Raw genomic sequence first — 13,376 nt, 5'->3', positions numbered from 1 at the left:
AGGAGTTCCTAAAGTTACCTGTTCACGATATCCTACGGGAAACTTTTTATAAAAATTGGGAGAACCCGCTAACTGTCCCTGGGGCCCCCCGTAAATTGGACAGTCTCTATAGGGTCATACCAATCCCAGGTTTTGATAAACCCCAACTGCCCCACGAGTCTCTCCTGGTAGAATCCACCTTGAAAAAGACTCAGGGCACCAGTGTGTATGCCTCCACCCCTCCTGGCAGAGAAGGAAAAACTATGGACAAATTTGGCAAACGGCTCTACCAAAATGCCATGCTTGCCAATAGGGCAAACAACTACTCCTTCCATTTTTCCTTCTACCTGAAACATCTGGTAATGCAACTCTCCTCCATGCAAAAATACATGCCGGAGCACAAGGTCCCTCTTTTCCAGCAGCACATCTCCAGCCTGCTTCAACTGAGGAAGTTCATGGTGCGCTCTGTCTATGACTCCTTTGAGCTCTCCTCCCGTGCATCTGCCATCGCTGTGGCTATGCGCCGCCTGGCCTGGCTCAGGGTCTCTGATCTAGACGTCAACCATCAGGACCGTCTAGCCAACGCCCCATGTCTGGGAGATGAACTATTCGGAGAGTCCCTGGATACCACCACTCAGAAGCTCTCCGCCCATGAGACCAGATGGGATACTCTCATTAAACCAAAGAAAAAGACTCCTCCTGCTCGTCCTTATAGACCGCAGACATCATATCAACGCCGGTTCTCTGCCAGACCGCTCAACCCACCTGCACAGCAACCTAGGCGGGCCCGCCAGCACCAACACACCCAGGCTCGTGCCCAGCCTAATCAACCTGCAAAGCCTCTTCCTCCTGCCAAACCTTCTCAGCCCTTTTGACTCCTCTCTCCAGGGCTTAGCCAGTCTTCCACCCTCATTGCCTCTTCCTCAGCCAATCGGAGGCAGGCTCCACATTTTCTTCAGCCGTTGGGAGGTCATCACATCGGACCAGTGGGTCCTCAACATCATCCGCCACGGCTACTCCCTCAACTTCCAGACTCTTCCGCCAGACAATCCTCCCGTCGAGTCTGCTTCTCTCTCAACTCAAACCCCCCTCCTCCTGAGGGAGGTTCAATCCCTCCTCCTTCTCAATGCCATCGAAGAAGTACCTCCAGATCAAAGGGGTCAGGGATTCTACTCCCGCTACTTCCTGGTACCCAAAAAGACAGGAGACCTTCGTCCCATTCTCGATCTCAGGGACCTCAACAAGTGTCTAGTCAAGGAGAAGTTCAGAATGCTCTCCCTTGCCACGCTTTACCCTCATCTCTCTCACAACGACTGGCTATGTTCCCTGGACCTCAAAGAGGCCTACACTCACATACCAATCAATCCAACTTCACGTCGCTACCTGCGATTCCAGGTGCACCATCGCCATTATCAGTACAAGGTGCTACCTTTTGGCCTCGCTTCATCACCCAGGGTGTTCACCAAATGCCTCATTGTGGCGGCGGCCTTCCTCAGGTCTCACAACCTCCAAGTGTTTCCCTACTTGGACGATTGGTTAGTGACAGCTCCTACGTCTCCTCTTGTGCTACAAGCCACTCAACATACCATCTCTCTTCTCCATCTACTGGGGTTCGAGATCAACTACCCCAAGTCGCATCTGCTTCCCACACAGCGCCTTCAGTTCATCGGAGCAGTTCTCGATACCACACTAATGAGGGCATTCCTCCCCTCCGATCGTCGACGGACTCTGCTCCACCTCTGTCATCAGGTGCTCCTTCATCACACCATCCCAGCTCGACAGATGATGGTCCTCCTGGGACACATGGCATCAACGGTGCATGTGCTTCCCTTAGCACGACTCCACCTCAGGACACCTCAATGGACTCTGGCCGACCAGTGGTCACAGACCTCGAATCTTCTTTCTCATCCCATCTCTGTGACATCATCTCTTCAGCGATCTCTACAATGGTGGTTGAACTCCTCAAACCTTTCCAGGGGCCTTTCTGTTGCATCTGCCCCCACATTCCATGATCATCACCACGGATGCCTCCCCTTATGCATGGGGAGCTCACCTGGGAGACCTACGCACCCAGGGTCTTTGGACCCCACAGGAGCGTCGACATCACATCAATTTTCTAGAACTACGAGCCATGTTCTATGCTCTCAAGGCCTTCCAGCACCTTCTTTGTCCTCAGGTTCTGCTCCTGTGCACGGACAACCAAGTCGCCATGTACTACATAAACAAACAGGGCGGCACAGGATCTCGCCTCCTTTGTCAGGAGGCTCTTCGTATTTGGACCTGGGCCACGGCCCGCAGTCTCTTCCTCAAGGCGGTCTACATCCAGGGCGAACAGAACTCCCTGGCCGACAATCTCAGCCGCGTCCTTCAACCTCACGAGTGGACTTTGGATCCTCCCACGCTCCACTCCATCTTTGCTCGCTGGGGCACTCCGCAGATGGACCTATTCGCAGCTCCTCACAACCATCAGCTGCCCCAGTTCTGCTCCAGACTCTTCTCTCCTCATCGTCTGGCCCCGGATGCATTCCTTCTCGACTGGACGGATCGGTTCCTCTATGCCTTTCCTCCTCTACCTCTGATGTTGCGGACTTTATCCAAACTCCGCAGGGACGGAGCCACCATGATCCTCATAGCTCCCCGGTGGCCTCGTCAACACTGGTTCTCCCTTCTACTTCAACTCAGCTCCAGGGAGCCCATTCCTCTGCCTGTGTTTCCTACTCTACTTACACAGCAACATCAGTCTCTACTACATCCCAATCTGTCTTCCCTCCACCTGACAGCTTGGTTTCTCTCGGGCTGACCTCTTCAGGAAATCTGTCTCAGCCTGTCCGTCTCATTTTGGACGCCTCCAGGAAACCGGCCACCCTCCAATGTTACCATCAGAAGTGGACCAGGTTCTCCTCTTGGTGCCTCCGTCATCATCACAATCCCACCTCCTTAGCGGTGGAAACTGTTCTGGACTACTTACTCTCCCTGTCCAACGCAGGCCTCAAGTCTACCTCAATCAGAGTCCATCTCAGTGCCATCACGGCATTTCATGAGCCTGTCCTAGGAAAACCTCTCACGGCTCACCCTCTGGTTTCCCGATTCATGAGGGGCCTCTTCAACATCAAACCACCTCTGAAGCCTCCTCCGGTCGTCTGGGACCTGAATGTGGTTTTGTCTGCCCTCATGAAACCTCCCTTTGAGCCACTTGCCACAACTTCGCTCAAATTTCTGACATGGAAGGTTCTTTTCCTCATTGCCATCACCTCTGCCAGGAGGGTTAGTGAGCTTCATGCACTGGTTGCCGATCCACCGTTCACTATTTTTCACCATGACAAGGTGGTTCTGCGCACCCATCCAAAATTCCTTCCAAAGGTGGTCTCAGCTTTTCACCTCAACCAGTCCATTGTTTTGCCTGTGTTCTTCCCGAAACCTCATTCACATCCCGGAGAACAGGCATTGCACAGTCTTGACTGCAAGCGTGCCCTGGCTTACTATCTCGATCGTACAAGGGCTCACCGCTTGTCCCCTCAGCTCTTCCTGACCTTCGACCCGAATCGTTTGGGTCGACCGGTCTCTAAACGGACGCTATCCAACTGGCTTGCAGCTTGCATCGCGTTCTGTTACGCTCGGGCCGGTCTGTCACTAGACGGTGCTGTCACGGCCCACAGGGTAAGAGCTATGGCCGCTTCTGTTGCTTTCCTCCGTTCCACACCCATTGAGGAAATCTGCAAGGCGGCCACCTGGTCCTCAGTTCACACATTCACTACTCACTACTGTCTGGATGCTTTCTCCAGACGGGATGGGCACTTCGGCCAATCTGTACTTCAGAATTTATTTTCCTAATGGCCAACCATCCCTCCTCCCTCTTTGTTAGCTTGGAGGTCACCCATGCGTAAAGAATATGCTGCCTGCTTGTCCTGGGATAAAGCACAGTTACTTACCGTAACAGGTGTTATCCAGGGACAGCAGGCAGATATTCTTACGTCCCACCCTCCTCCCCGGGTTGGCTTCTTAGCTGGCTTATACTAACTGGGGACCACGCACTCCTCCGTCGGGCGGGAAGGCACTCGCGCACGCGCGGTGCGGCCAACTAGAACTTTCTAGTAAAAAGGTCCGTACCGTGGGCTCCGTCGGTGACGTCACCCATGCGTAAAGAATATCTGCCTGCTGTCCCTGGATAACACCTGTTACGGTAAGTAACTGTGCTTTACTGTAAGGAAAGGCTCAGTATATGAACTTGGCAACATTCAGGATTTATTTAGTAGCATATATCCTATCATTTTTGGAGCAATGTCATTTTAAGATGTTTATATAGTACAGCTTATGGTTATGATCTGGAGAGAATACTTTGCTGTGGGAAAAACAGTCTTGAATTTGACTTCCAGAGATTATATATAGTCCAGTTGAATGAGATATTCATGAGTATGAGCTTGTCTTCCTTTGGGAGTTATGAACCTTGAATACAAGTATATATGATATGCAAGTGAACATGATCTTAGTTGAAAGGATGTCAAAGTTCGGATGCCCTGGAGAAGAAATCCTTAACAGTTAGTTTTGTATGGAAAATAATAGAATTGTTTTTATACACACGAGAGGCAAAAGTTTTTAAGTCAATTAAAAAACCAATGATCGCTGAGCTCCAGTAAGTTCCTTGAACCGCATTCATCCACCATATAAAAGCGGCAGCATGGAAGTACATCTTTAGGTCTTGGCCATCCCATTTAACACTGTGAAGGACATTGCTCTTGCAGAAAAACGTGGGGGTTTGGGAAGCTAACCTCACACACTCCCTGCTAAATGTGTCATTCTGTTAATTCTTTCACATATTTGCTGCCTCCCTTCACCTCAAATAAAAAGTGAGAAAGTAAACTGCTGCTTTAACTGTAAATAGAATTGGTGCCCTATGCATCGGGTTTGGGTTTATACTGATCCTGCTTTCTGCCTTTTACTTTTGTCTGTGTGTGCTAGTTTGAGAGAGATTACTACGGTGGGTGGGTGATACAGATAGTTATGGGAAGCTGGTAATTGCATTTCATTTTGTTCTCCTTTTTTTAATCACTTGCTTCAGTTTAGGGATACAGATCTGGTAGGCCAGTCAGTGCAACAGGGGGAAAACGGAGACCAACAGAAGTTTGAGGTGCATCAGTACCTCTGTTTTGGAAAGAAACCCGGGGAATTAATCATAAATGCAACAAAAACTTTTATTTTATATTGTTCCACTACACAATATTCAATTACCAAATGGTTTTTAAAGGCATTAATGTACTTATTTACTCCCATGATTTCTATGAACCTTCTATAGACGCAATTCACCTTTTTAAAACAAGCCAGCCTTTTCTTTTTTTTTTTTTTTTTTTAAATTTACATTTTATAACCTGTATAAAGAACAATTCACTGATTAAGGCAGTTTAATTAAGAATTGTATAATGTGGTAATAAGACTGGACATCCAAGTTCTACACGTCTTTGCTCTGAAGAAATAGTCTCTTTTATAGTAATAATATTTCAAAGGTCTCTCTTATTTTCCACTAACCCCCTCTTCTACGAAACCGCGCTAGCATTTTTTAGCGCAGAGAGCCACGCTGAATGGCCTGCGCTGCTTCTGATGCTCATTGAGTTCCTATTAGCGTCGGGAGCAGCATGGGCCATTCAGCACGGCTCCCTTCGCTAAAAACCGCTAGCACAGTTTCATAGAAGAGGGCATAAAATTTCATTGTTTTGAGACCAGGTACTGTATGCTGCCATTTGTATCTTTCTTTTCAATAAATCCTTTGGCATGGCCAGCAACCACCATTAATAATTTTTTTGAGTGACTTTCTACTGTTACATGTCCCTTTTTGTTCCAGGGTTCACTCTTTGATCTAAGCCATGTATTCTAGCTGAATAAAGGAGCATGTGGTATTTTGTCATATTGTATAGCTCAACTTGTAACTTAAGTCTTTGTCAAAATATAAAAAAATAAAGATGATTTAATAGAAATATCATCACAATCACAAATGTGTGCATCTTATTTCAGAGTACATTCAAAACAATGAGAGTGTTATTTAATATTTTGCTGTTACAATATCACTGGAATGCATAGTCCAGGCCAAAGCAGACAGCTGGGTGGGTGAGTGGGCTGAAGTAATTGAGATTGTTTTAGTTATTAATATTAATTCATATAGTCATCTCATTGAAAACTTTCAGAAGATAATGATAGGACAGCATAGACAATTATTAAAGACTAGATAGATGAGAAATTAGATAAATCTGTGGTTAGTCTACAGAACACTGCTACATCAAATATTAAAGATAGTATATACTTCATGCCAAAATAGAAAAAATGGAGAATTACATGAGAGCTAAGAATCTTTGCTTTTTAACTTTCCCTATCACACACTACCAATCTCCATTGGAGCTGTTGAGAATGTATTTGCGGGAGAGTTTGCAATATACTAATGTGGATACCTTTGAGCCTGATAATCTCTACTACATTCTGAGGGTTTCTAGGGAGGTGGTAGATGAGGGGGAATAGATAAATTAGTTTCACCAGACAGTTTGGATTTATCTCAGTTTCTTGAGTCATCTAAGGACACAATAACAAAACGTGCTACTCTGTTGGTGGTGACCACTCTTAACATCTTTAAGCTGTCAACTTGGTAAACTTTATTCACTTATGCGGTTGATATCTTTATACTGATAGAGATAGACCTGGACACTACTGAACTAGTATCTAAAGTAAATCTCTGCATCTCTAAACTTCAAGCTTGGGCCCAGTTTGTCCGGATGAAGCTTAACACAACTAAAACCAAATTACTATGGTTTGGCCTAAAATTAGACTGCCTTCCTCATTCTGCAGCTTTGGTTTCTGGATCCTCTTTATAAATTGAATTTTCTGCTAAGGTTTTGGGAGTCTTTTTTGACTCCTCTCTTTCAAGGAACAAATTAACTCTGTAGTCAAGAAAAGCTTTTTCTATCTGCATACGTTAAGGAAGGTTAGACATATCCTTTCATCATCGTCACTTTTCTATTTTAGTTCAGTCAATCATATTATCTCATCTTGCAATGTTATCTATCTCAGCATCACAAAAACTTGTCTAAACTAAACTAAACCTTAGGTTTGTATACCGCATCTTCTCCACAATCGTAGAGCTCGGCACGGTTTACAGGGATTAAGATAGAAAGGACCTCCAAAGGAGGGTTATAGGGTTAAGTGTAAGGAAGCTAAAGGGGTGATGGGGTACCAGAGAGGGGAGATGTTACATTTTTGAGAAAAGCCAAGTTTTCAGATGTTTTTGGAAGAGTTGGAGGGAGCTCAAGTTTTGGAGAGGGGATGTAAGGTTGTTCCAGAGCTCAGTGATTCTAAAGGGGAGGGATGTCCCTAGTTTTCCAACATGGGATATACCTTTTATAGAAGGGAAGGATAGTTTTAATTTTTGGGAGGGTCTGGTGGAATTAGGATTAGAGGAATTCAAAGATAGTGGAATAACGGGAGGAAGAATGCCATGAAGGATCTTGAAAGTTAGGCAGGCACACTTGAAGTGGACCCTGGAGATAACTGGAAGCCAGTGAAGCTTGTCTCTACAGACTGCAATTGATTCAGAACACTGCTGCGAAATTGATCTTTGGGAAACGTAAATTCGATCATGTGACTCCATTGCTTCAGAGTCTTCATTGACTCCCGGTTTATTTCAGAGTTCAGTTTAAATGTGCTTGTGTTACTTTTAAAATCCTATATGGTATCTTTCCTCTTATTCCTTTATCTTGGAATTTTTATAGATTCTCTTTTGCAAGAGGCAACCAACAATTTAAACTATCTCTTCCTTCCAGAAAAGGGATTAAAGGAGTCAAAATTTTTAGTCAATCGTTGATTTTTAAGTTTTCTCAACTTTGGAATGATCTTCCGTTTCTTTTAAGAAGTTCTGGTTCGCTCCAATTCTTTATTTGCTAAACACTTTATTTGCTAAACACTTTGAAAATTAATTTTCTTGAAATCTAGCTTTCATCTTTTATGGTTTTTATCTGTTAAGTTAACTATTGTAAACCAAGTCGAGTTTTCTTAGAATGATGATTCGGTATATAAAGCCAAGCAGTAGATTAGAAGTAGAGAAGCAAGCTATTTTAAAGTTGTATTTCTTGAAGAAACAAGTTCTGTTTTGCGGCCAACGAGTTTCTATTTTTCCTGATGTATTTAAGCAGACTCAGTTAAAGAGGAAGCAATTCCTACTTTTTAAACCTAAGATTCTAGCAGTAGGGGCAACCTTTTTTTCTAAAATTTCCTTGGAAATGCCTTATTTCATATGCAAGTGATAGATATGTGTTCCCAGTCCAGTTGGAAGACTTTCTTAAGGATAAACCAGTACAGGGAATTTCTTAATCCACCTTTACAAGTCTGGGAGGATGTTTAGTTGACATTTAAAAAGTGTGCCACATGTTAAATATCTGATTTAGCTATTTTGTTTCCTAGCGGCAGCACTAGCAGTCTGAATTATGTGGACTAGATCACTGATATAATTTTTCTTTGTACTTTTATTTTTATGAGCATTCTTGCTACTGAAGAAATGGATATTCCTCTATGTTTGTTATTTAAATTGTAACAAATGAATAAATAAAGAAATAAAATTAAAAAAAGACTAGATAGAAGAAGAGAAGAATTTTTAAAAATGCAGAGAAAATAAGTGTACTTAATATTTTCTTATATTGAACACTGATGCTTGATAATTTAAGGAGAATTGGAAATTCTTTCATATCTTTCTCATATAATGTGTTACATGGGATTTCTGGGGCAAATGACCACCCTAAAGGAAGTTTGGTTTGCCATAGACTTACATTTGGGGCTCCTTTTACTAAGCTGCGATAGCGGTTTTAGCGTGCGCTTAGTGCATGCTAAATTGCCCCACACGCTAGACGCTAACGCCAGCATCGAGCTGGCGTTAGTTCTTGCGTGCGCTAAAGTTCTGTGCGTACTAAAAACGCTATCGCAGCTTAGTAAAAGCCCCATGTGTTTCTGAATTGCTCCATTATCACAGCTGTTGCTTTTCACAATAGCAGTAACTATAATTTATAACTGATCTGGTGTGACCTTGCATATGTCAAAGTCAGTGAGATAAGAACGTACTGACAGTTATTAGGGTGGTATTTTTGAATTGGACTCGCCATCCTATTTTGTTTGGAGTGAAGCATTCAGCATTGTTATTTGGGTTCCTTGAAACAGACATCGAAATGTGGTCCACAAAGGATTCTCGAGTTAATTTAATTACAATTATGAGTATTTAACATATTAGAAACCACAATTTTAAAGGGTTTTTACATTTTTGCACCATGTCACATATGCAGTGATTGGGTGGTGGGTCTTGTTATATGGACTTTGGTCTTTGGCAGGGCTACACATCTCTGAGCACATGTTACAAATCAGTTGGTCATATATAACTTACGATTATAAATTGAGATCATTATTTTGACATTTATAGTATATCTTTTTGATCTCTACTTTGTTATTTGTTCCCTGATTCTATTTGACAAAGTCAGTAAACCACAGATATATTGAAATAATCCCACAGGTATATTGAAATACAGTGGAACCTTGGTTTATGAGCATAATTCGTTCCAGAAGCATGCTCGCAAACCAAATTACTCATATATCAAAGCAAGTTTCCTCATAGGAAGTAAGGGAAACTCGCTTGATACGTTCCCCCTCCCCCCCGCGAGGCCAGCGGCATTGCTCCACCCCCTCGAGAACCGGCATCGCTCTCCCACCCCCGCTCACGAACCGGCCGCTCACGAAGCGCCCGAACAGCATTCAGCCTTACCCCATCTAGCACCAGCATGCAGCCCACAGGACTCTCGGAGAGAGCGAGAACCAGAAAGTAAATGCTCAAGGCCCAGGCAAGAGGTAGGAACTTCTTTCACTGGCACCGGCACGTCCTGTGGGCTGCGTGCCGGTGTCAGATGGGGTAAGGCTGAATGTTGTTCGGGCGGGGGTTGCCGGTACACGTGTGGGGGGAGCGGTGCTGGTTCTCGGGGGGGGGGGGGTGCTCGCAAATCGAGTCAATGCTCGGTTTGCGAGACAAGATTTGTAAGAATGTTTTGCTCGTCTTGCAAAACACTCGCAAACTGCGTTATCCCAGGTCAAGCAGGCAGGTATTCTCACTAATGGGTGACGTGATCCAATGGAGCCCCGATGCGGACGCCTCACAAGCATTTTTGCTTGAAGAAACTCAAAGTTTCGAGTCGCCCACACCGCGCATGCGCGAGTGCCTTTCCGCCCAGACCAGGGCGCGTCTCCTCAGTTCTTACTTTTCCGTGGAGCTGAGAAGTCCGTCTTCGACTCTTTGCGTGAAGATTTTTCACTTGTGCCTTCTAAAGTCCGCGGTTTTGGGTTATTTTTCTCTTAATCGCTGATTTTCGTCGTTCTTTATTGTTTAAAAAAAAAAAAAAAATTCTTCCATCCGTTCGACCGGGCAGGCCACGTGGCCGCAGCCCTGTGGCTTCGATCTTGCGGCGGAGCTTTTCTGGCCTATGTCCCAGCCTATCACCGGTTTTTAAAAGTGTGCCAAGTGCCAGCGCGCGATTTCGCTAATGGACCCTCATCGACGCAGTGTTCGGTGTCTCGGGCCTGAACATCTTCCGAAATCATGCCAGCCTTGCTCCACACTCACCGCATGTGCTTTCAAGCGCCGTTGCGTCTTGAGGGAGTCGCTGTTCAGCATGGAGTCCTTGACGGAGCAGTCTTCATCGAAAGGCCCCTCACCTTCGACTTCATCCGCTGCTCCTCAGCCTTCCACCTCTGCGGTGCCGAGTCTCATCAAGCCGGCATTGTTCGTGCCGGCCCCGACTCCAGCGCCTGCTGCGATGCCTTCCTCAGTCTCTTCAGATTGGGTAGCACAGCAGCCTATTCCACCGGTAGTGCTAAAAGTGCCCAAGGCTTCTAAGCCCAAGCACTCACACACTACCCCCAAAGAACGCGAGGCCCGTGCAGGCGGTCCCATTGCTGGCCTCGTTCCAAACCTTGTTAGAGAAGCAATTCATCGAGCTCTTTACCACCATAGGGCCCAAGCTTCTCTCCCGAATCCAGCCTGGGCACGTGTGATTTTTGCCTTTGTGTAGTGTAGTGAGGAAAATACTGTATTATTAGTTAATATTTTACCTTAAAATCCAGTGTATTTGCTGTTAAAATTTGAGGTTGTGGGACCCAGGAACGGATTAATCCAGTTTCTATTCTTTTAAATGGAAAAAATTGTCTTGGAACTCGAACAGGATTCTGGAACGGATTAAGTTTGGATTCCAAAGTATCACTGTATCCTGTGTAACTCATTGTGTTAACTCTGCACCATTTTTAAAATCAGCTGCATAACAAGATACCAGGTCCAATTTTTGCTTTGCGTTTTGTTTTTGTGGAACTATTTTTATCCCAGGACAAGCAGGCAGCATATTCTTAACGTATGGGTGACGTCACCGACGGAGCCCCGGTACGGACCTTTTTAACTAGAAAGTTCTAGTTGGCCGCACCGCGCATGCGCGGGTGCCTTCCCGCCCGACGGAGGAGTGCGTGGTCTCCAGTTTCTTCGTTTCCGCGGAGCGAAGAAGACGCATGTGCTTTTCAACGGCCGTTGAAAACTCTCAATTTGCCTTCCCGCTCGCGATTTTTGATCCAATTTTGGTTCTATTTTTGTCTTTCGACTTCATTCTTCTAAAAAAAAAAAAAAAAAATTATTTTCGTGTCTTTTTCCTTATTTTTGCAGCCGGCCCCGGCGGGGCCTGTTGTAATCATCCAAGCCTCCGGGTTTGATTTCGCGGAGGCCGTGTTTCCCTTCATGCCCCCTCAACCGGGCTTCAAGAAGTGCCAGCGGTGTGCACGCCCGATCTCTTTAACTGACCCACACAACTGGTGTCTTCAGTGTTTGGGTCCAGAGCATCGGGCTGACACCTGCACCCGCTGTGCTACTCTCAAGAAACGCACTCTTAAGAACCGGCAAATACAGCAAAATATTCTTTTCGGTACCGGTTCTACCATGGATCAGGCCCCGACGTCGACGGCACCGCCTAAATCGGCACCGACCACATCGACACCGCCTGATCCTCCTTCGGGGTCGATAGCGCCAGGTAAGCCGGCTAAGAAGCCTTCCACTTCCCTTGAGCGACCTCCAGCTACAGCGGTGACCCCGGTTCTTCCGACGTCCCGCCGCTCCCGTAAACGCTCCGCTCCGATCACGGTGAGTGCCTCGTCATCGGCCTCCTCATCGCCGGAGCGTCGAGCAGCACCTATGGTACCGAAGAAATCTAAAGCGGTACCGGTGCCCCCATTGGAGGACCGAATCTCGGCCATCCTCCAGGACAAGCTTCAGGAGCAGCTACAGAAGCAACTCCAACAGCTCCTTCCAACCTTACTGGCACCGCTCCTTCCGGTACCGGTCCAGCCCGAGCTTCGCACCGCTCCACCGGTATCCACCCCCTCGGTACCATTGAACACATCCATGCCGGTCTTATCTGCTCAGCCTGCACTTCAGACTTGCTCGGCAGAGGACCCTTCCCAGGCCCCAGATCGACGCCGGTCGTCTCGGGATCGGGATCGGCACCATTCCTCCAGGGACAGAGATCGACGCCGGTCTTCATCCCCCGGCACCGTATCCATGCGATCTGGCAAGTCCCTTTCTAAAACCCGCCATACTGAACCGGCTATCAGGGACCCAGACCTATGGGAACAATCCCCACTCGGTACCGAGGAGGATGCCTCTTCTACAGATGAGGAACCCTCCATGGCTGAAACCACTTCTAAGCCTGAGCAATCCTCCTTCACGAAGTTCCTTCGGGAGATGTCAGCGGCTCTCTCCATCCCCCTTGAGTCCGACTCTAAGAAGTCCCAGGCCTTTTTAGAAGCTTTGGACTTCGACCAACCTCCCAAGGAGTTTCTTAAACTTCCTGTACATGATATCCTCCGGGAAACATTTTATAAAAATTTGGAGACTCCATTGACTGTTCCAGGTGCCCCTAAAAAACTGGACAGCTTATACCGGGTCATCCCTATTCCGGGATTTGACAAACCCCAATTGCCCCATGAGAGCCTCCTTGTAGAGTCCACTCTCAAAAAATCTCAAGGCTCCAGCGTTTATGCCTCCACCCCCCCTGGCAGAGAGGGAAAGACAATGGACAAATTTGGAAAGCGCCTGTACCAGAATGCCATGCTGGCTAACAGAGCCAACAATTACACCTTTCATTTTTCATTTTATATGAAACACCTGGTCCAACAACTTTCTGCTCTAGAAAAATATATACCTGAGCGTAAGGTCCCACTCTTCCAACAGCAGATTTCCAACCTCCTTCAGCTCAGAAAGTTTATGGTGCGCTCGATTTACGACTCCTTCGAGCTTACTTCACGAGCCTCCGCACTGGCTGTGGCCATGCGACGCCTAGCCTGGCTGAGGGTGTCTGACC

Source organism: Geotrypetes seraphini, chromosome 4 (assembly GCF_902459505.1).
Source record: "Geotrypetes seraphini chromosome 4, aGeoSer1.1, whole genome shotgun sequence".
Lineage (NCBI taxonomy): Eukaryota > Metazoa > Chordata > Amphibia > Gymnophiona > Dermophiidae > Geotrypetes > Geotrypetes seraphini.
This window is presented reverse-complemented; position numbering follows the sequence as displayed.